The following is a 355-nucleotide window of genomic DNA, read 5'->3' on the forward strand; positions in this document are numbered from 1 at the left end:
ATATATATATATATATGTATGTATGTATGTCTGTATGTATCCTCATTTTTATATGACTTCCAACCAAATGGAGACACCAGTCTGCAAGAACCCAAAGCCTGTTCATTGGCTGTTCTGTGTGTCTCCACGTTTTTGATCTTGAGGAGCAAATTCGGAATCCTCAACCAAAGCATAAACTTGATTTTATTATGCAGCTGCTATCTGGTAGCACTGAGGACAATGTCTGCTCTAGAATGAGGAAGGCATAGGCAGCCTGTATTGTCCTGAAAGTAGTCTGGAAGCCATGGCAACTTGATGGAGAACTAATCCACAGATCATAATACAAATCTGCGGTTGGCTTGATTATGGGATGGGA

Source organism: Corvus kubaryi, unplaced genomic scaffold (genome assembly GCF_017639235.1).
Source record: "Corvus kubaryi isolate FWS band 111438036 unplaced genomic scaffold, C.kubaryi_AGA036_p1.0 74, whole genome shotgun sequence".
NCBI classification, from domain to species: domain Eukaryota; kingdom Metazoa; phylum Chordata; class Aves; order Passeriformes; family Corvidae; genus Corvus; species Corvus kubaryi.